Raw genomic sequence first — 23,654 nt, forward strand, 5'->3', positions numbered from 1 at the left:
TGTGTTGTTATTGCCCATAATCTTCTTATAGACAAAATAAACAATGCCTTGCACTCTGTGTAGGTCGATCGAAAAAATGGTAACATTGATGATTTTCAACACAGGAGATGATAAGACAGTGGATGTATTTATTGTTATCACAAAAGTTTGTAAATTTTATACTGATATTATCTTTCACAACAGTTTAATTCAAATTCAAAATGACTTCATTAGGAAATGTTATCTGATATTATTATCCAGAATTGTGCAATTCAGACTGAAATGCAAATTTCATAATATTTTCCACTAATAGGGCCCTAATAGGGTTAAGGGTTGATATATATGGAATGTAAAATCTCATAATAATTCACCATCCCACAATGTACAGCACTTAGCAGTATCCATAACAACGATAGTTCTTTAAAGATATTTTAATTGCAACATTCTTTGGAATTGTTGATGGTCTATTGTGACAAGATGAAGACAACTTAAGAAAGATGTTTTATTGATAAATGTGTTTCTAACTAAGATGATGAGGAATCAGCTTTACATTCTGCTTTTCTGACAAGGTGGTGGTTACATCTAAAAAGAAAAACAGATGCAAGATACTATTTCTAGGCTATCCATTTGAAGAAAAGGACTGTGTCAAGCATTTTAAGTACAAAGAATGTTCTCTTCAGGCCTCAGGCAATTGAATATAGCAAATCAAAGGAAGTTGAATACATTTATTGGTCGATTAGCCAGAAAACAAAATACTATAACAAAAACAAATAATTTAAAATTAGTAGAATTCTAGTAATGGTTTCTATTGGTCAACATGGCATAGCATGACACAACTGAATGCAGTCAGAAAGTACTCTTGTACTGAAGGCAAACATAATACATTTCAGTGCATGAAAGAATGTGCACAGGTCATCTAATTAACATTAATGAAAGTTCTATTCATTAAATCTAGTCTGAATTGTTGGTAAGTACATCTGATAGTCAAGTCACAACACAACTGAGAACAGAGATGCAGCTTAAAGAAAAGATGCCAAGATGTCTACTGGAAACCTTAAGAAAAAAAATTTATAAAGGCAAAATATGAAAATAGAAACAAGGAAAAGACTATTATACTCTGTATAATGTGTGAATAAGGAAGAAGTAGGAAGGAGAAAATTGAGTCTTGAGGAAAGTTATGATACTAAGATCAATGAAGTTAGAAGATAAATGTTTATTATTAGTTTTCTTATTTGAAACTAACAAGAAAATCTATAAAAAGGAAACGCTGTACAAAATAGTCATACAAAAATCTACTGAGAGTCCTACTAAGCCCATTGTTATGCTATGTATATCTGTCTATATTGAAACACTCCCTCCTCCTAGGCATTAGTAGTAACTTTGCATCAATTTGCCTAAGATCTAAATGAAGTTGTAAAGAATTTATACTAAAAAAAAAAAAAAAGAATTACTTCTGGAAAAATGTCACCAAAAATCTCCTGCTAAATGTAATCATTTGGTACAAATTTTATTGACATTTTCCCATGATTACTAAAAATTACCCAAAATTGTTTTAGAGAAAAAAAAAGTTTCATTCTCATATGAAAATTTATTTTTCATTGTTAGGAAGTAAATTTGTTTTTAACAATTACACTATTATTGGTGCAGCCATAAGACAGAAACTTCATTTTGTGTGGGTCTTTGATATTTTATTTTACCATATATTTCATATTTCATCCTCTGTGGCAAAGATTGACTAGATGCTTACCAATCCTGCTTCCTGCTCCAGACACATAGGAAGACTACATTTCCCAGCCTCCTTTGCAGTCAGGGCAAGGCCATGTCCCTGGGTTTGGTCAAAAGAATGTGAGTGGAAGTTGTCTATACTTCTCCCGGGACTACCATTAGAGGCCATCTCATTTGCTCTTTGCTTGTTGTCAGCTAAAAGCAAAGAAACCAGTGGAAGACTCTGGTTTAGCCCCAGAAGATGGTGGCACCACAAGATAGAAAGAGCCAGGATTCCTCCATTTTCATGCAAAAGGCCACACAACAAGTATACAAACTGTGATATGATCAAGAAATAAACACTTACTTTGCTAAGTTACTGAGATTTGGGAGCAGCTAGCATTAATTACCCCAAATAACTAACTTACTATTATAAGTTTTTCTAGTGACAATACAGATTTTATATTAAAGTGTTGGGTTTGGTGATTTTGAGGAGCATTTTGTGCTGATTGTTCTCTTTAGGAATTTAGCAAACTTTAACAACGAGTTCAAAAGAAGTAACTAAGATAATGAATGGGTTGCTCACACTACATTATTAACTGAACTACCTTGTAAACATCCAAGCACTGTCAACTGTGCATATTCATTCCTGCTGAATATCATTCTTTAAACTAAATCAGGACTTAAGCATTCTGATATATAGCTTCATTCAGTTCACAGCTAAGTGATGATAGTATTCCCTGATTACTCATCAAAACCAGGAGCTTTACAGAATGGACATAACTACTTTATCTTTTTTCAGATGACCAAATAATATGTAAAATAATTATAGATATTTTGGAAATGGAATGGACCTTAAAGATTATGCAACAATCACGCTTGTATCAGGTGAGCCAACTTTAGTTGAAAAGAGATTAAGGGAATTTATTAGGGACCAGCGCTGGTTGGCAGCTGAGCTGAAATCGTAAGATTATCTACCGAATGCGCAACTACATTCTTACCTGCAATTAGTTTTTGGTAAGTAAGAACAGCAATGTCAATCACAGGACTGCCAACACCTACAATTCATTGTGAATGATATTGGTCAGCCCACAGACATCTCTTGTTCAACTTGGCTCACTGGCACCACCACTTCTTCCCTACTTATCCCAGCTGATTGGGGAAAGGGTGTGCCCCAACTCGAGGACAGGCAATCCATACATTGACCAGAAATTTAGATCGGTACCTAGTGTGTAAAGATGAGCTGGGTTATGCTCTCTCTCCTTTGAATAAGTATATATGAACCACCAACCAGTGAGCAATACGATCTGATATTAAAAGTATACATATAGAGAGACTATAAGTTAGAATAAGAGGGATAGTGACAAGCTGTAGTTATAAGGAGGAACTGATTTCCAGAGGTAAGTAGAGATTCCATAAAAGGAAGATGCTGAAAGGACCAGATTTATAGAACTCCCTAAGATCCTACTCTTTCCTGACCCATTCTAGTATGCTGATTCTCTCAATAAGCCCCCTTTATCTTATGATGACTTCGATGAGTAACTATGGTTTTACAACTAAAACAAAAGCACCTATTTGAAAGAGATATTAACCTAATGTTTATGTTTATGTAATGTTTATGAATAAATCTAAGATTCTATTTCTACATGGGGGTAAATAACAAAATAAATTATTAAGTTAACCATTTAAAATTTTTAAAATCTAATGTGTGTCAAAAGTATAAACAAAATTGAAAGTCATACAAACAGAGAATGTTTGCTAAAATTATATCCCAACAAAAGGGTAAATAACCCTATACTATAAAGAAGACATACATATTGATAAGAAAAACTCTTATGCTACAATAGAGTATGCAAAGAGCATGAACTAACAGTTCACAAAAGAAAAAACAGAAAAACCTGATTAGCATATGAAAATGTTTAACTTCACTAATAATCAGGAAATTTAAAAAATGAGTGAATTATGAAATCTCATTTTTATCAAATTAGCAAAAAATTATGAAATGTAAATACTTTTTGCTGATAGTGGTTTAGAGATATGTAATCTCAATATACCACAAATCTATTTGTAAATTGACAGAATCACTCTAGAAAGCAGTTAGGCAATATGTGTCCAGTGCCTTTAAAATGTTTAATCACATTAACCCTGTAATCCACTTTCTAAAATATAACCTTAGTAAATGATCAGAAATTTGAACACAGATTTATATTAACATTCATCATACTTTATTGTACTTATTTGCATTTATAGGCTATCTTTCCTACATATTCACTTTAGTGTCTCCAAGATCTAGTGAAATGCCTGCCACAGACTGCCTGGCACATACAAGGCATTTGATAAAAAATGTGTTATATGAATTAATGAAGGAAAGAAGAAAGATACTTATCATAGCATTATTTAAAACAATAAAGTATTAGGAAAAACACCAATTAATTATTAAATAAATTATAGTACACAACAATTTTATATAATACATAAGTTATAAAATTATGTTTTATGAGACTTTTAATGACAGGAATTGTCTAAGAGTAAGGGTAGTGAAAAAGTAGGATATAGCACCATATATACCATATTTCCTTGACTATGCTAAAATATATATACATACATGAAGATGGAATACAATGTATAAAGGCATACCTTGTTTTGTTGCACTTCACTTTATTGCGCTTCACAGATTTTACGTTTTTTACCAATTTCAAGGTTTGTGGCAACACTGTGTTGAGCAAGTCTGTCAGGACCATTTTTCCAAGCATGTGCTCACTTTGTGTCTCTGTCACATTTAGGTAATTCTCACAATATTTCAAACTTTTTCATTATTATTATATCTGTTCTGGTGATCTGTGATCAGTGATCATTGATATTACTATTGTAATTGTTTTGGGCAGCCACGAACCAAGCCCGTATAAGACTGTGAACTTAATCGATAAATGTTGTGTGTATCCAGACTGCTCCACAGATTAGCTGTTCCCCTGTCTCTCTCCCTCTCCTCAGGCCTCCCTATTCCCTGAGACACGACTAGTATTGAAATGAGGCCTATTAATAACCCTACAATGGCCTCTAAGTGTTCAAGTGAAAGGAAGAGTCACATGTCTCTCACTTTACATCAAAAGCTAGATGATGTTTAAGCTTAGTGAGGAAGGCATGTTGAAAGCTGAAATAGGATGAAAGCTAGGCCTCCTGCGCCAAACAGCCAAATTGAGAATGCAAAGGAAAAGTTCTTGGAGGAAATTACAATTGCTACTCCAGTGAACACATGAATGATAAGAAAGTGAAACAGCCTTATTGCTGACACGGAGAAAGATTTAGTGGTCTGGACAGATCAAACCAGCCACGACGTTCTCTTCAGCCAAAGCCTAATCCAGAGCAAGGCCCTAAATCTCTTCAATTCTCTGAAAACTGAGAGAGGTGAGGAAGCTGCCGAAGAAAAGTTAGAAGCTAGCAGAGTTTGGTTCATGAGGTTTAAAGAAAGAAGCCATCTCCATAACATAAAAGTGCAAGGTGAAGCAACAAGTGCGCATGTAGAAGCTGCAGCAAGTTATCAGGAAGATCTAGCTAAGATAATTGATGAAGATGGCTACACTAAACAACAGACTTTCAATGTAGATCAAACAGCCTTATATTAGAAGAAGATGCCAACTAGGATTTTCATAGCTAGAGAGGAGAAATCAATGCCTGGCATCAGAGCTGAGTCTCTTATTAGGGGCTAATGAAGCTGGTGGCTTTAAGTTGAAGCCAATGCTCATTTACCATTCTGAAAATGCTAGCACCCTTAAGAATTATGCTAAATCTACTCTGCCTGTGCTCTATTAACGGAACAACAAAGCCAGGATGACAACCCATCTGTTTACAACATGGTTTACTGAATGTTTTCAGCCCACTATTGAGACCTACTGCTCAGAAAAAAAGATTCCTTTCAAAATATTACTGCTCACTGACAATGTACCTGGTCACCCAAGAGCTCTGATGGAGAAGTACGAGCAGATTAACGTTGTTTCCATGCCTGCCAACACAACACCCGCTCTACAGCCCATGGATCAGGAAGTAATTTCGACTTTCAGGTCTTATCATTTAAGAAATACATTTCATAAGGTTGTGGCTGCCATAGATAGTGATTCCGCTAATGGAGGTGGGCAAAGTAAACTGAAAATCTTCTGGAAAGGATTCACCAGTCTAGATGCCATTAAGAACATTTGTGATTCATAGAACGAGGTCAAAATGTCAACGTAAATGGGAGTTTGGAAAAAGTTGATTCCAACCCTCATGGATGACTTTGAGGAGTTCACGACTTCATGGTGGAAGTAACTGCAGATGTGGTGAAAATAGCAAGAGAACTAGAATTAGAAGTGGATCCTAAAGATGTGACTGAATTGCTGCAATCTCATGATAAAACTTTAACAGATAAGGAGTTGCTTCTCATGGATCAGCAAAGAAAGTGGTTTCTTGTGATGGAATCTACTCCTGGTGAAGATGCTGTGAACATTGCTGAAATGACAACAAAGGATTTAGAATATTGCATAAACTTAGTTGACAAAGCAGTGGCAGGGTTTGAAAGGACTGACTCCAATTTTGAAAGAAGTTCTACTGTGAGTAAAATGCTATCAAGCAGCATCACATGCTACAGAGAAATCTTTCATGAAAGGAAGAGGCAATTGATGCTGCAAACTTCACTGATGTCTTATTTTAAGAAATTGCCACAGCCACCTCAACTTTCAGCAACCACTACCCTGATCAGTCAGCAGCAATGAACATCGAGGCAAGACCCTCCACCAGCAAAAAGATTACAGCTCACTGGAGGCTCAGATGATGGTTAGCATTTTTTAGCAATAAAGTATTTTTTAATTAAGGTATGTACATTTTTTATACACGATGCTGTTGCACACTTAATAGACTACAGTATAGTGTAAACGTAACTTTTATATGCACTAGGAAACCAAAAAATTCATGTGACTTGCTTTATTGTGTAACCCAAACCCACAATATCACCAAGTTATGCTTGTATGCATAATGGTAAAATTTCAGGAAGGGCTTCTTGTTTAACTTTTTTCTTTATATTTGACATTTTCCACTTTTTATACTACTACATATGACATTCTTAATTAGAAATAGCATTGAAATTTATTTTAAATTACCTATAAGACAGTACCATATCTATTTAACCAATTTAACTAATGTCCAGAATTGCACTCTTTCTGTTAATATTTGATATTTGATAAGTGTTAATTGATGATGATGGTCACTAAATGGACTGGTTTTTTTTTTGTGTATACCAATATGCTCAAAAAGACAGGCAAAAAAAAAAAATAAATAATTCCAGGGACTTTCAGCACAGCTTAAAGCTCAGAGAAGGCATAATCAGTTTGAGAGCAGCTTTAAGAGTAGTGTAGGAATAAAGTGGGGAAATGGCTTTATTACTTAACAAGACAGAATATGTGAAATACATAACACAGTGTCAGATACATAACATATATTCAATACATATCAATTCTGTTTCCTTATATCGGCTTTTGCTAATCAGTTTAGTTTTAACTTAGTCCAGGGTCCTCACTAGACTCATTAACCTGTCCCCCATACTTTCTAAACCAAAAACAACCATGCCATCAAGTAGATTCTGACTCATAGCGACCCTATAGGACAGAGTAGAACTGCCCCATAGGGTTTCCAAAGCTGTAACCCTTAACAAAGCAGATGGCCATATCACTGCACCACCAGGGCTCTTCCCACACTCTCTAGCTTCTTCAAATCCTTAGTATTATACCAAGATATATATTCTCCCCTGTTCTTATGAATTGTGTCCCCCCAAAATGTGTGTTAACTTGGCTAGGCCATGATTCCTAGTATTGTGTGGTTGTCCACCATTTTATGATCTGATGTGATTATCCTATGTGTTGTAAAACCTAACCTCTATGATGTTAATGAGGCAGGATTAGAGGCAGTTATGTAAATGCAGCGGGACTCAGTCTATAGGATTAGGCTTTATCTTGAGTCAGTTTCTTTTGAGATATAAAAGAATGCAGCGGAGAGGAGAGGGACCTCCTACCACCAAGAAAGAAGAGCTGGGAGCAGACTGTGTCCTTTAGACCCAGGGTCCCTGTGTTGAGAAACTCCTAGACCCAGGCAAAGACTGATGACAAGGACCTTCCCCCAGAGCCAACAGAGAGAGAAAGGCTTCCTCTGGAACTGGTGCCCTAAATTCGGACTTCTAGCTTCCTAAACTGTGAGAGAATAAATTTCTGTTTGTTAAAGCCACCCACTTGTGCTATTTCTTTTATAGCAGCACTAGATAATTGAGACACCAGGCCAAGGCACTGGAAACCCTCAGAAAGGGTGGTCAGTACCCTAGAGCTTAGATTTGGATCCTTGACATTATTTTTCAACATGGTACCTCTGTTGTTGTGTGCTGTTGAGCCAATGCTGACTCATAACGACTCTATAGGACAGATTATCCCTGGTGACATAGTGGTTAAGCATTTGGCTGCTAACTAAAAGGGCGACAGTTCGAATTCACCAGATGCTCCTTGGAAACCCTATGGGCAGTTCTACTCTGTCCTATAGCATCCCTATGAGTTAGAATCAACTCATGGCACACAGCAGAGGTACCAGTAGGTTTGGTCTGGTTTTGGTAATCTTTACAAGAGCAGATCTCTAGCTCTTTTCTCCCTTGGAGTGGCTGGTGGGTTTGAACTGCCAACCTTTCAAGTGCTTAACCATTGCACCACCAGGGCCCCTGGTACCTCTGTAGGCACCTGTATTTTCCCTACCATTGAATGTGCACGTGTCTGTTTATAAATCAGCTGTTGACCACGGTAGTCACCACTGCTCCCTATCCAGCTTATAGCTGTGATGTTATCATTCCATTTAATTCTCCACCAATATATGATTTCTTTACTTCTGCATGATCTGATTTTTATTGTGTTCTAAGGTATCTAACTTTATGCATATACACCTAATCACAGATTTATAGTTAATTGAATGTGCCATTACTTTTCTCCTATTGTGTCAGACATTCTATGCTAATGTCTATGGATAATTATAGTCTCCTTTTGGATGGCCTTCTTTTAGGGAAAAAAATTAGTCTTATTTCTTCATAATGAATTAGTTGAATAAAGAATCACAATTAATGACTCAGATGGCCCCAAATAATCAATTTACCAGTGATGTCTGATGATATGTCTAGTTACCCAAACTGGAGCATGTAACTAACAAGAGCAGTTACTTTACTTTGCTTCACAGTTCCAGACTGTACCTCTAAACTGAAATGTAGAGTATGGCACAAAACGGTGGGCAGGGGAGGATGCCATGGCAAACCATTTCTCAAAGGGAAAGAAGGCATTGGAGTTGGCAGATGGATAAATTGAATTGGGGAAGTACACTTACTCCTCACTTGTCTACATGATTAGGTTCCAAACACCAGGTTGTCATGCAAAAACTGGTGTTATGCAAAAACAGAGGATGACAATATCAGATCACAAAACACTATATGGGACAAATATGTCCCAAAAGGCAGAAGATGTAGATGGGCACTGTATGTTTCACTGGTTATGAAAGGATTACTGCTAGACATACACCATTAATGCTCAAAATAGTCAGATAGTAGATTTTCTACTATTGTCGTAAACGTAAAGTGTCAGATAACCAGATCGTCGATAAGTGAGGAGTAGGTGTATACTAGATCAGTCCTATACAGGGTGAAATTAAGTCATAGGTGGATTTTTTCCCAGAACAGTAGAAAATGACAAATTCTTACTATCAGTTAGAAAACAAAAAAAGGAAATAAAAGTAATGAGCACTTTAATACTATGCTTTATGGATGACACTGTCATCTCATCAAGCCAGTTCTATCTATTCCCTCCCGGTCCCCATGAATTTGACTTCATGTTGGCACTTGTATTTTTTTTTTTAATTGGTTACAATATAATTTATTTCTTTCCTATAATATTTCAGCCATGGTAAGTTGCCTTTTTGGTAAATAGTAAATATTATTAGTTTTAAATCCTGATAAAGTCTAAAAGTTTCTTCTGTGGTAGGATATTTGTATTCCACCATGGCCTGTATCCTTTTGTTTTTCTCTTTGGGTTCCCTCCTTTCTCTCCCATTCTTAATATTCAGTTTATTGTCTCAGGAGAGGTGAGACTAAAGTCTCTGAGATCCCTGCATTAGAAAAAATGGCAGTGTCCCATTACACAGTTCTCATTAGTACCGGGGACCTGGATGTTTGTGTCTCTATGTGTCCCATATCCTCTCATGGTACATTTCAATTCCTTAAGCCTGATTCTGTAATCCCAGTTAACTATGTTCCAAATGTATGTCTTTTCAAAATAAAGGTAGTGCAAACAGTTAAGCATTTCACTACTAACCAAGAAGTTGGAGATTTGAACCCAGCCAGAGGTGCCTCAGAGGAAAGTCCTGGCAATCTGCTTCCAGAAGGTCACAGTCTTGAAAACCCTTTGGAAGGCAGTTCTACTGAGTACACAAGGGCTCGCCATGAGTCAGAATAGACTTGATGGCAACTTTTTTTTTTTTTTTTTTTTAAGAAAATCTAAAGCCAAAGGAGCAATACCCATGGAGCCATGAAGGAAGGAGGAGACACTCTCCAGTCAGCCATATCATTGAAAGTGTGCCTAACTGGAAGACAGTAGTAGGTATCACTGCCAGAGAGCCTCACATACCAGGAAAGTACCAGATGTGGGATGAATCATCATAAATCCAACATCTCCTACTATAAAAATAATTCACTGTCAGGATACCTGAGAAGAGCAGTCCTTCTGATGGACCAAATGGCTATAATTACTGCCCATTTCTTCCTCCCTGCTAGCATCTTTGGGCTTCAGCACAAACCATCATAACTCCCCCTCTGAAGCCTAATGGTTTGTCTAAATAAGCAGCAGGGCTAAAGAGATACAATTCCGGGCTGGCACCCCCATGTCTGACTACCCCCCTCTTTGGAGGATCATGCAGGAAAAGGTGCATTGCACTCTGTGCGGTGAAATGTACAACCCTGGAATATAAAACCGGGTGGTCCTTCGTTCACTCTACAAAGAGAAGGTGCACCCATGGAAGTTTTCCATCCTGCCCGTATAGCTTTGAGTCAAGCAGGACCGCTCATGATGGAACTTCTCCCACTGTATGCTCTCTGTTGTCTGTAAGTCATTAAAACAACCTTCACTATTGCCAACACCATGTATGTGTTTCCTGTGTATGTCTTGATCAGGATAAATGGACATAACACCCATGGAGTGTTTGGTACCACTGCGTGAAATTCTCCTCCCAGTACTCTGGTGGGTACTTGGGATATGGAGACAGCCTTTAAGGCAATCTGCATGCACAGTGCAGTATCACAGGGCGTGTGTTAGCGGTAGCGTTTTGTATACAAGGCATTTATGAGTATCTTTGACATAAAACAGCTACTTGTCAAAACTTCAAAAACCCGTATACAGGCATATCCTGCTTTCCCTGGAGGATTTTCTGGGCATTGTAATGACTTCTAGAGTATGAGAAGAATTGCTTCCCCTAAGTTGTTTCTTGGAAGGGTTAAGTATTCACCCACTGATTTATTGAGGCTTGTATCAGAAGACTGGCCTTTTAGTAGATTATATTCAAATAGCTACTGCCCGCTGAAGATTTAACAGCCAAGCAATTGAATGGTCTGTGGTCAAGGCCTTAGGAAAGTGAGTGGTGGCCTTGTAGAGATGCAAGCCACTTAATCAACAAATAAGCTCCAGAATGCCAAACAGGAGACAACTGGCACCTTGACATTCTGTTTTGATGGTAGTTCCATTAAACTTGGGAAAAATGCATACTTGACTTAAACTTTAGCTGCTGAAAGTACACTGAAAGAGATAGACACACTAGCTTTGTGCTAAGAGTATGTTTGGTGAAATATCTGATTTCTGTAACAATAACCACTATATATACCCAGATGTGAAAATGGAAAACTAGATTTATAGATTAATTAATGATAAATACCCATAGAGGATTAAGAGCTTAGTTAGACACTCAGTCAGAAAATCATTTTTCTTTTAATGAAAGGGGCACTTGTTGAACTTCCTGCAAGAACATTTCCTTGAGTTTGCATTGAAAATAATTTGATTAATTTTTCTATTTACTTTTCTCTAAAGTCAGAAAATTTATCATGCTAAGGAAATCAGCTAAACCATACTAAAAAAATTAAGTAATCACTTATTCTTAAAAGGAGTGGGCTTTTCTAGATAGGAATCAGACCAATGTACCTTTTAACAAAGCACTTTATTTGGAATTATTAGTAATATTGAGATTGGACCAGTCCAAACTTTATGTCTGAATATGCTTGAAAACCATAGGTAGCCCATGATTGTCCACAGCTACTAGTATGTTTTGATGGGACTGTAATTTTGCTATTCCAATAAGAGTTAGAGTGAGTTGTGAAGTCCTAACTGTGAGTCGGCTATTCTACATGCCATACAAAGAAAAGTAGAAAGAGAAACAATTTCATATATATGTTAAGGTCATTCAGTCATTAGAAATGTGCTAGTTCTCAAAAATAATTTCAAAACCTTAAAATAAAATACAGCTAATTTAATGATTCATGTGCATAAAGAAGAATTAATACTTCAGGTGAATTTTAATGTTTAGTAAATATGAATAATTATGTGTCATATTCATTTCTGCATGCCCCTATGTAGGCATGTAAGAATATTTAGTTTTCTCTTCAGCTTAAAAATGTTGATTATATCATTACTAATATTTTTTAATTGTCTATTTCATTTTCGTATTGAACAGCAATATAGTTTACTTTCTTTTTTCTATAAGAAAAACAATACACACAATTAGAACAACTTAGAATATATATACAATATGGTCAAGTATTTTTTGCCATTACTATGAATTTGAGTTTTTGCATCAGGGTCTTTTAGAATGAGAAGGATTCTGAGTTATACAAGTATTGAAAGATGGAAATATTATTTTATGAAATTCCTTTTTTCTCTTTCTGTTCCCCTCTGAAGTAATCAGAAAGCTTATCATTTGTCAAAATAAACATGTAAGGTTAGGAGAGGACGGGCGTCAAAAAATGGTATACATTTATTTTTGTGGACTAAATAACTTTAAAGATACATTTAAATTCTTAGTCATTATTCCATTCACCTTGGTATTGACTTATTCTCATATAAACTGGTTTTACAGCTGCACAATTGTGTAAATACATTAAGAACTACGACTAATAGCTAAAATTTGAAGACTTAGCACATGTCAGGTACTATGCTAAGTACTATCCATATATCTTCTCATTTTCTCAACAAAACACATTACAGGCAGGGACTGTTATTAACCCCAATTTGCATATCAAAATATTTACTGAGTTTTAGAGTCTAAATAATAAGCACAATGTTACCCAACAGAATCTGGTTAGAAATCCACGAATTCTGAGGGACTCCAGGATGGTACTTTTAACCACTATGCTATCATGTTAGAGATAAAATAAGCTGCAGATACAATATTTAAATGTAAATAAAGCATTTCACTTAAAAATAAGCCACACTGCAGTTGACTTTGGACATGATAAAGGTAAGAGTGTGACACCTAGAATCACAGAATCATAAAGTATGAGGGGCTATAGAGGTATTCAGATCTAACAAATTTTACTGAATCTGTATCATGGGCCAGACATTGTCCTAGGCACTGTGGATAAAGTAGGGATTAAAACCAACACAGTTCTGCTCTCATCAATCTACCCTTCCAGTTAGAAAACAAACAAATAGACAGGATGGTTTCAGAGAGTGATAAGGGCTATGTGAAAATATAAAACAAAGAGATGTGACAGAGACAAGAGTGAGCTCCTCAGCTTGAGTAGCTAGGGAAGACCTCTCTAAGAAGGTGGCATTTTGGCATATGCTGAAAGACAAGTAACGGACAACAGTGGAAGACTGTGGGGCTAAGCATTCCATCAGGGGCAACAGCAAATGCAAAGGTCTGAAGTTGGGAAGTTTAGCATGTTCCTGGAGAAGAAAGATGGCCAGTGTGGCTAGAGTACAAGGGCAAAAGGAAGATAAGGGCAAAGGGTAAGCAGGGACCAGATCATTTAAGGCCTTGTAGAAAATAAAAGAATTTGGATTTTATGCTTTTATATTAAGTAAGAGGCCACAGGAATGGGTTTACATAGAGTACGGCACAATCTGGTTTAGGATTTAAAAATATCACTCTGGCTTCTCTTTGGAAGATGGACTGGAGAGGCAAGAGGCCGGAAGCAGTGAGACCAGATAGAAGGTTACTGAAGCAGGTAGAGTGTCTCAGACTGAGGTATACGTGAAAGAGAATGGAAAGATAGGTGTATATTGTACAAGTAGAGTCAACAGGGTTTTCTTTCTTGTGTTGACTTACAGTGGTTTCCACATAATCTTCATCCACTGAAAGGTTTGGAACTCTGAGGAAATGCAGAATAGATTTAATCCCTTCAGGTATTGGAAGGCAGATCACATGACCTCTGTTAAACCTCATTTCCAGATTGGAGCCTTGGTGTTGTTGCTCATAAGGTCACAGAGTCCCTATGAGTTGACTCAGTGGCAACGGGTTTGGTGTTTTTGTTTTTTTTCTGGTTTTTGTTGCTGGCAGCAGCCTGGGTCAGCCCCCAACTTGTGGCAAACCTATGCACAATGGAACAAAATACTGTCAAGTCCTGTGTGCGCCGTCCCCGTGATAGGTTGGGGATTGGACCACTGTGATCCATATAGTTTTCATTGACCGATTTTTGGAAGTAAATCACAGGCTTTTCTTCCTAGTCTGTCTTAGCCTGGAAGCTCTGCTGAAACTTGTTCAGCATCATAGCAACATGAAAGCCTCCACTGACAGATGGGTGGGTGGTGGCTGTACCATGGGAGGCAGGAATTCTATCACTGAATCACTGATGCCTCCATAAAGAGCCTAGTTTCCTTCAAGTATCCTATGATGTCTTTTTTTAAAATTGTGGTTGTAATGGCTAAGGTTGTGTGTCAACTTGGCTGGGCCACGATTCTCAGTGATTTGATAGTCATATGATGGTGTGAACACTTCCATGATGAGATTTGATATTATGTGATCACCTCCATGATGGGATCTGTTGTGAGTAGCCAGTCATTTGAAAGGGAGTTTCCTTGGGCACGTGGCCTGCATTGAATATAAGTGGATATTCTGGCAAGGCTTGTGGGCTCATTCTGGATCCTGCAGCTGGCTCCTGTTCATCAGATCTCTGGCTTTTGGGATTTGAGCTGGCAGCTTACCTGCGATCTTGCCTTGGGATCGCTTTGGGATTCGTAGATCTTCACAGTCTGTGAACAAGAGTCCTGCTCTCTGACCTGCCAAACTTGGGTTCACCAGCCCATGGCTATGTGAACGAGGAGAAGCCTGACCCACGGACTTGGGACATTCCAGCCTCTACAACTGCGTGAGCATTTCCTTGATATAAATCTCTCTATATATATATTTATATGCTTTACTGGTTTTGCTTCTCTAGAGAACCCAGCCTAAGACAGTGGTGAAAATATACATAACAAAACATTCACCAATTTCTAAATGCATAATTCAATGACAATGATTATATTCTTTATATTTTTATTGTATTTTAGATGAGGGTTTACAGAGCAAATTAGTTTCTCATTAAACAATTAATACACATATTGTTTTGTGATATGGTTGCAACCCCCATGACATGTCAACCCTCTCCAGTTTTCAACCTCGGGTTCCCCATTACCAGCTTTCCTGTCCCCTCCTGCCTTCTCATCATTTCCCTTGGGCTGGTGTGCCCATATAGTCTCATTTTGTTTTATGGTCCTGTCTAATCTTTGGCTGAAAGGTGAACCTCAGGAGTGACTTCAGTACTGACTTAAAAGGTTGTCCGGGGGCCATATTCTTGGGATTTTTCCAGTCTCTGTCAGACAAGTAAGTCTGGCCTTTTTAGTGTGTGTTAGAATTTTGTTCTACACTTTTATCAAGCTCTGTCTGGAACCCTCTATTGTGATTCCTCTCAGAGTAGTCAGTAGTGGTAGCTCGGCACCATCTAGTTGTACTGGACTCAGTCTGGTGGAGGCTGTGGCAGTTGTGGTTCATTAGTCCTTTGGACTAATCTTTCCCTTGTGTCTTTGGTTTCCTTCATTCTCTCTTACTTCAGATTCGGTGAGACCAGAGGAGTATCTTAGATGGCCACTTGCAAGCTTTTAAGACCCCAGACACTGCTCACCAAAGTAGGATGTAGAATATTTTCTTTATAAACTATGTTATGCCAATGGAGCTAGATGTTCCCGGAGACCATGGTCCCCACAGCCCTCAGCCCAGTAATCCAGTCCCTCAGGGAGTTAAGATGTGTCTATGCAGCTTCCGTGACCTTTCCTTGTACAAGTTGTCCTGGCTTCCCCAGTATCGTGTACTGTCTTACCCTTCACCAAAGTTACCACTTATCTATTGTCTACTTAGTGTTTTCCCCTCCCCACCCCTCCTCTCTCTAGTAACCATCAAAGATTGTATCTTTCTGTGTGTAAGTCTTTTCATGAGTTTTTATAATGGTGATTTCATACAATATTTGTCCTTTTGTGATTGACTTATTTCACTTAGCATAATGCCCTCTAGATTCATTCGTGTTGTGAGATGTTTCGCAGATTCATCATTGTTGTTTATTGTTGCGTAGTACTCCATTGGGTGTATGTACCATAGTTTATCCATTCATCTGTTGATGCGCACCTAGGTTGTTTCCATCTTTTTGCTATTGTGAACGATGCTACAATGAATATGGGTGTGCATATGTCTATTCGTGTAATGGCTCTTATTTCTCTTATATTCCTAAGAGTGGGATAGCTGGATCATATAGTATTTGTGTTTCTAGTTTTTAAGGAAGCACCATATCATTTTCCAAAATGGTTGTACCATTTTGCATTCCCACAAGCAGTGCACAAGAGTTCCAATCTCCCCACAGCCTCTCCAACACTTGTTGTTTTCTGTTTTTTTGACTCATGCCAGTAATGTTGGGATGAAATGGTATCTCATTGTGGTTTTGATTTGCATTTCTCTAATGGCTACTGACTGCAAGCATTTCCTCATGTCTGTTAACCACGTACATGTCTTCTTTGGTGAAGTGTCTATTCATATCCTTTGCCCATTTTTTAACTGGATTATTTGTCTTTTTGTTGTAGAGGGTTGGATTTTCCTGCAGATTTTAGAGATTAGACCTTCGCCGGATTTGTCATGGCCAAAAATTTTTCCCCAGTCTGTAGGTTCTCTTTCTAGTCTTTTGGTGAATTCTTTTGAGGAGATCTTTAGAAGATCCCAGTTATCCAGCTTATCTTCTGGTGTTTGTGTATTGTTAGTTATGATTTGTATCCTGTTTATGCTGTATATTAGGGCCTCTAGCATTGACCCTATTTTTTTCTTTATGATCTTTATTGTTTTGGGTTTTATATTTAGGTCTTTGATCCATTTTGAATTAGTTTTTGTGTGTAGTGCGAGGTATGGGTCCTGTTTCATTTTTTTGCAGATGGACATCCAGTTTTGCCAGCACCATTTTTTAAAAAGACTGTCTGTTCCCCATTTGACAGACATTGGGCCCTTGTCAAAGATCAGGTGACTGTAGGTGGATGGATTTACATCTGGGTTCTCAATTCTGTTCCATTGGTCAATGTGTCTGTCATTGTACCAGTACCAGGGTGTTTTGACTACCATAGCTGTATAGCAGGTTCCGAGGTCAGGTAGTGTGTGTCTTCCTAATTTATTCTTCTTTTTTGATAGTGCTTTACTTATCCAGGGCCTCTTCTCATTCCATATAATGATTACTTTTTCCATCTCTTTAAAGAATGCTGTTGGTATTTGGATCCAAATTGCGCTGTATTTGTAGATTTCTTTCAGTAGAATTGACATTTTCACAATGTTGAGTCTACCTGTCCATTAGCATTGTTATGTTTTTCCATTTTTGTAGGTTTCTTTTGTTTTTTTGCAGTAGTGTTTTGTAGTTTCCTTTGTATAGGTCTTTTATAGCCCTGGTTAAATTTATTCCTAAGTATTTTGTTTTTTTAGGAGATATTATAAATGGTATTGTTTTCCTGATTTCCTTTTTGTCATTCTCTTTATTGGTGTATATGAATCCAACAGATTTTTGTATGTTTATCTTGCTGTCATTTTGTGGTGCTTTTTATTTTGTAGTGCTGACATTTTCTTTGTTGCTCTTACTCTTCTGTGCTGAACTCCTTATTTTTTGTGGATTTTTGTTTGCTTCTTTCATTTTTGTAGATTTTGTGTTTACTGAGACTTTATGTTTTTCTTCTTTATTTCGAAGAGTAGGTTTGTTAACTTTCTTTGTGGTTACCTTGAAATTTACCCCTATCTTCCTAAGTTTGAACCAGTCTTTTATTGCTTGATATTGCCTTGACTTCCTCTCCATTTGAAAGTTCTATATCTACACCATTTATTCCCTCTTTTATTGTTCTGTCATTGTTGTCATTTACAGATTGACCTCTCTGGTTCCCTATTGTAAATTTTTTAGTTTTGTTTTACCCTCGAGAGTTCATTACCTAGGTTGGTGTCTGGCTGATGTGGTCTTTTGTCCTAGATTCAGGCTGTTGTCTGATGTTGTTGGTTGTCTAACTGAAGGACTCCCTTTAATAATTCTTGTAAGTTTGGTTTTGTTTTTACATATTCCCTTAATTTCTGTTTATCTGGAAATGTCCTAATTTTACCATCATATTTGAGCAAGAGTTTTGCAGGGTATATTATTCTTGGTTGGCAAATTGTTTTCTCTCTATATTTTATATATGTCATCCCATTGTCTGCTTGCCCAGATGGTTTCTGCCATGTAATCAGAGCTTAGTCTTATTTTTGCCCTTTGTGTATGACTTTTCATTTTTCGCAAGCAGCTCTCAGGATTCTTTCTTTGTCTTTGGTTTTAGCAAGTGTGATTATGATATGTCTTGGTGTTTTTCTTTTGGGGTATATCCTATATGGGGTTTGTTGAGCTTCTTGGATGGTCAGCTTTTCATCTTTCATAATATTAGGGAAATTTTCTGTCAGCAAATCTTCAATGGTCCTCTCTGTGTTTTCCATTTTCTCCCCCTATTCTGGAACTGCAATCACATGCAAATTTTTGCTTTTGATTGTATGCCACATTGTTCTCAGGGTTTCTTCATTCTTTTCTCTGATTTTTCCTCAAAGTGGTATCCAAGGATTTGTCTTCAATTTCTCTGATCCTGTCTTCCACGGTTTCAAATTTGCTCCTAAAACCTTCCATGGCACTATTTCTGAAATCTTATTGTTTATCTTTTGTATTTATAATTGCTGTTTTTGTATGATTTCTAGTTGTTTATTTAGATGTTTTGTTCCTGTATTATTTACTTGAAATGTTCCATTGTCTTTTCTGTGACTCTGTCTGTATTTTCCATGAATTTGTCTACTTTATCCTTATTTTTTACTGTATTTTCCTTCATCTCTTGGACAACCCTGAATATGAGAGTTTTAAATTTCCTATCAGGTAGTTCCAGTACCTTTTCTTCTACTGGAAGGTCATTTGGCATTTTGTTTTTGACACTTTGTGGAGTCATCCTGTTCTTTTTTTATATATGTTTTGATATTGTCTGCTGTCTTTGGGACATTCAGAAATTATTTTCTTCGTTTATGGACTATAGACTTGTTCCTTTCATCCTGCTTGTTTGTTTTATTTGGTTATGTCTCAGCAGGTGGGCTGGGCATTCTTTGTTCATCCATGGGTATGATACTTTTCACCAACTTGTCCAGGTGGGCAAGGCTGGTTGCTCAGTTATGGTGCAGCCGGGCAGGTCAGAGGAGGAGGAAGTGTGGGAATGGATCATTTGTGGCACGTACTGGGGCTGACAGGGTGGGGTTGGGGGCAGTGTAGGGCGGGATCTGGTGGTCCACACGTGTGCCGCTTGGGGGTATGGCACTCAGTGTGCAGTGCAGTTAGGCAGGAGGAAAGGGGGAAGATGTGTGGAGCTAATTGGTTGTGGGAAAGAAGGGAGAGAGGAGAGAGAAACAGGAGCTGAAAATAAAAATAATAATAAAAAATAAAAATAAAAAGCTATAGGAACAGCACATGCAGCCAGGTGGTTGGTAGAAAGGAAAGGAATGAAGGTAAAGAGAGACAGGAAACTGAGAAAGAAGGAAAAACACTTTTTTTAAATGCCCCAGGGAGCCCACCAGTGTGGCTGTGCAGACCAGGGAAGCTGTGTGCTGGTGGCTCCCCAGCCAAGTTGTGTGGCCCAGCTTGTCAAAAAGCAGCGCCTATGGCACACATGGCCAAGTGGTTCAGAGAAAGGAAAGGAAGGATGGTAGAGAGAGACAAAAAACCAAAAACAAAGGGAAAAAATGCCCTGAAGGAGCCCACTAGCATGGTGGCATGGATTGGGGAAGCTGTGTGCTGATGGCTCCCCAGCCAAGTTGTGTGGCACAGCCTGTCACAAAGCTACAGGGACAGACATGCAGTCAGGTGGTTGGGAGTAAGGAAAGGAAGAAAGATAAAGGCAAGAAACCGAGAAAGAAGAAAAAAAGGATAAAGAACCTGAGAGAAAAAAAAGAAAAAATAAAATCCCTTGAGGGCGCCCACCAGCGTGGCATCTCAGACTGAGGAAGCTGAGTGCCAGTGGTTCCCCAGCCAAGGGGTGTGGCACAGCCTGTCAAAAATTGTGGACACAGCACCTGGAGAAAGGAAAGGAAGGAAGGTAAAGAGAGTGAAGGAACCGTGAAAAAAAATGCCCCATGGGTGCCCACCAGCATGATGGCAATGAAGGGGAAGAAGCTCTCCAGCCAAGCAGTGTGGCATAACCCATCAAAAGCGGTGGAGACAGCACCTGGAGAAAGGAAAGAAGGTAGAGAGAATCAAGAAAACAAGAAAAAAAAATGGCCTGAAGGAGCCCATCGGCATAGTGGTGTGGATGGGGAAAGTGGCCCCCCGGCCAAGCTGTGCAGCACAGCCCGTTAAAAAGCACCAGAGATGGCACATGGCGCCAGCTAGACAGGTGAAAGGGAAGGTAGGAAGTGAAAGAGGCACAAAACAAAAAGAAGCCAAATAACAACAACAAAATGGCACTGAAGGAACTGGCCAGCAGGGGTGGGGTGAATCCAAACGGCAAGGAGCTGATGTCTCTCCAGCTTAGGGACCCATGGCCAGCAGGCCAGCAGGAAAGCGGCAGAGGCCATGCAAAGGAAAGAAGGGTGAGAGGTGGGAAAGCATGTATCCCTGGTTACTGGCTGCTCTGTCTCCTCCTGGGAGCTCCATGAAGTTAGTGGCCTTTCCTTACTCCTCGTCTGCCCTTCTTGGTGGCTGAAGGGTCCAAGATGGCATGTCTGTGCCACCTTAGCTGGTAGGGGACCTCCACTCTGTAGCTCTCCTCAATCTCTGTTCTCTGTCAGTTTCTTACTCCATTTTGTGCTTGGTTGAGTTCTTTATACCTTCATTTGACGCTTAGGTTTCCAGGATTGACCATTTTAAGTGTTAATTATTTAGTTTTTCGGGTCTTTGCTGTAGAGGGATGGCGTGGTGCTTCTGTCTATAGTGCTATGTTGGCTCTACCTCTGATTATATTCTTTATGTTGTATATCTATTATTGCTATCCTTTTCCAAATTATTCCACCATCATTAACATAAACTCAGTGCCCCCTAAACAAAAAACTCCTCTTTTTCCCCTCCCTTCTACCCCTGGTAACCACTAATAAGCTGTAGTTTCTATATATTTGCTTATTTTGTATAAGGGAGAAGATACAGTATTTGTCCTTTGCAACTGACTTATTTTGGTCAGCATAATGTTTTCGAGGTTCATCCAGGCTGTGGCGTGCACAAGGACTTCATTTCTCTTTACAGCTGAGTAATATTCCATTGTATGTTTGTACCACACTTTCTTTATCCATTAGTCTGTTGATGGACATTTTGATTGTTTCTACTTTTTAGCTATTGTGAATAGTGCTGCAATGAACATTGGTGTATAGGTTTCTGTTCATGTACCCGGTTTCACTTCTGGGTGTACCCGCAGGATTGGGACTGCTGGGTCATATGGTATGCTCTACTTTTTCAGGAACTTCCAAACTGTTTGCCACAGTGGCTGTACCATTTTGCATTCCCACCAGCAATGGGTGAGAGTTTCAGTTTCTACATAACCCCCCCCCCAACACTTACTGTTTTCTGTTTATTTGATCACTACCATTCTCATGGAGGTGAGGTGGTATTTCACTGTGGTTTTGACTAGCATCTCCCTAATAGTTAATGCAAGCCCTGGTGGTGCAGTGGTTAACAGCCTCGCTGGTAACCAAAAGATGGGCAGTTCAAATGCACTAGCCGCACCTTGGAAGTCCTATGGGGGCAGTTCTATTCTGTCCTATAGGGTTACTATGAGTCGGAGCTGACTCCATGGCAATGGGTTATGGGTTAACGGCTAATGATGCTGAACATCTTTTCATGTGCTTGTTAACCATTTGAATATCCTCTTTGGCGAAATGTATGTTCAAGCCCTTTGCTATTTTTTGATTGAGTTGTTCCTCTTTTTGTTGTTAACTTGTAGATGTTTTTTATATGGTTGGAATATTAGACCCTTATTGGATATATGTTTCCTGAAAATTTTCTCCCAATCTGTAGGTTGTCTTTTCACTTTGTTGATAAAGTCCTTTGATGAACAAAATATGTAATTTTCATGAGGTTTCATTAATCTATTTTTAATTTTGCTGCTCATGCTTTTGTTGTCACTCCTGATACCTTTTTAACACTCTTCAGTATCCTGGACGTCTTCCATTGGTTACCCTCTTGTTTGACAAGGTCTTTTTTAAAAAGTGATGCCCATAACTGAATGGAAAACTTCAGGCATTCCCTGACCACTACAGAACCCAATGAGGCTATTTACTCCTGGAGCATACTGCATTTCTTTTAACACAGCCTGATGCACGTGAATTGCATGCTTAGTAAGAAAGGAGGTGGAAGGATATAGTTTGACGGGACAGAACCAGGATTATCACCTGTCATTCTATTGTTACAGAATATCTGTGAGAGTGATTTTGATAGGTCTTTAGGTAAAGGAAGCAGAGCTGGGGAGATGACGGTTTTCTCAGAAAATGACCATCTTGAGAGAAGGTGCTACACTGACAATGGAATAAAACTGCTGATAAAGACATCTGGAATGGGGACAACCGTGAAGACAGCAGGTGGGGAAACGGAATAGGAGGGAGAGAGAGCAAAGTAAGGTCAATAATGAGAAAAGAGTCTAAGGTTTTCTGCTTGAAGAATGGGATGAGTGAAGTGGAAAATTCAGGTGAACAGAAACAATTATTTCAGGTTGAAAATAATGGTAAACGTGATTTGGGGAGTAAAGTTCTCTGGGTTCTTTAAGGACCTTAATTGGTTTGACTTCTTGTTTTGCATCACTCACAAATAATACTCCGTGAACCAAATTTTAATCACTACAAAGGAGATATCTTAACTATGTTTTAGCTAATTTGTTTCCTCACCAGTTATTTCTGTTCCATAGTTCCACAGGCCATAACAATAAGTCTATTAACTCTGCAACCGTCTAAGGATGTGAGAATTTGTAGCATATTAAAACTGTCTCCTAAATGCCAGATTTGATTTTCCATCTTCGTTGTATTTTGTTTTTATTTCTCCATGCAGAATATTGCCCTATTCTGTGAACGGGCATTTGAAATTAAAGCAAGACCATGAGATGGTGGAGAGGGATATTTTGAAGGAGAAATTAACTTAATTCCTAAGAGGAAATGTGCCATATTCAATGAATGAAAATATATCATCCTATTTATCCTTCTGGTGCAGAATAAGGGGGCATTATTCACATAGTTCTCTTCTCTATTAAGGAAAGTGAAAACCAAGAAAAATAAAATCTTAATAGTTAATATTTAGCTCTCATATTTCTTATAATTCATGCTGACAGTTGAGTTGGGGCTAGAAATAAATGAGAAGGCTCTAAATAGGGCTTCCATAGCAGTCTTTATTGACACCAAATAATCCTCGGATATCCACCATCTAGATTATAGTAGAA

The sequence above is a fragment of the Trichechus manatus genome, unplaced genomic scaffold (assembly GCF_000243295.1).
Source record: "Trichechus manatus latirostris isolate Lorelei unplaced genomic scaffold, TriManLat1.0 scaffold00071, whole genome shotgun sequence".
Taxonomy (NCBI): domain Eukaryota; kingdom Metazoa; phylum Chordata; class Mammalia; order Sirenia; family Trichechidae; genus Trichechus; species Trichechus manatus.